Source organism: Amphiura filiformis, chromosome 13 (assembly GCF_039555335.1).
Source record: "Amphiura filiformis chromosome 13, Afil_fr2py, whole genome shotgun sequence".
Taxonomy (NCBI): domain Eukaryota; kingdom Metazoa; phylum Echinodermata; class Ophiuroidea; order Amphilepidida; family Amphiuridae; genus Amphiura; species Amphiura filiformis.
Window position 1 is genome coordinate 53,106,983 of NC_092640.1, and position 823 is coordinate 53,107,805.

Below are 823 nucleotides of genomic sequence, written 5' to 3' on the forward strand. Positions count from 1 at the left end.
TTGTGGAGCATGGACCACCATACGCCGCTGAACGTGCGATCTCCCTAAAAATTAATTTCTCCCCGAAGTCCTCCCTAACGCGCTTCTTATAAAAGCACATACTCACTACTGCCTCTCAAGTCAAGTAATAAAAGCAGTATCTGCGATGTTATTTATGTACACTATACTGCCTTCTTACTTTGGAGGGCAGGTTACAACCAACCATGTTGGGCTATTCCGATTGAAATCCATACAACCCCTATGGAAGACATGACGTTAATCTCACACACAGGGGAAGTGCATTTCAAACGGAGTCACCCATTTAGGTAACACCATTTTGAAATCCACACTCGCTGTGTGGAAGATTAAGGTCATGTCTTCCATAGGGGTGAATGGATTTCAACCGGAATAGCCCGTTCCAGTTCAAAGCATGACGCATCATTGCTCTGACAGCGACTGGCAAATTTTTTCATTGTTTAAAATCTTAAACCCTGTCACTGAATACTTAAACCATAATTATTGTTAAATGTCCCCTTAGGCTAAGAGTGAAAATACTTGCTTACTGTCATACAGCAGTTGTCATACGTAAGTGATTTCGAGGCTATTGTGTTCCTTGCATGCTAGCGCCAATGGTGATTTTGAAAGGTGATAGGCTCCACAATCTTTATATGGAATTTAAAAACCTATCATTTTTAATTTTACATCAAAACTATATTCAATCAAGTACAAACAGACATTTTTGATATAGATGAAGTTAAATACACGTATTAATTTCACATCAACTTAGAACCAGTTATATTACACGTAAATATTAAAATAAAAAACTGCTAATTGAAATTCTTGG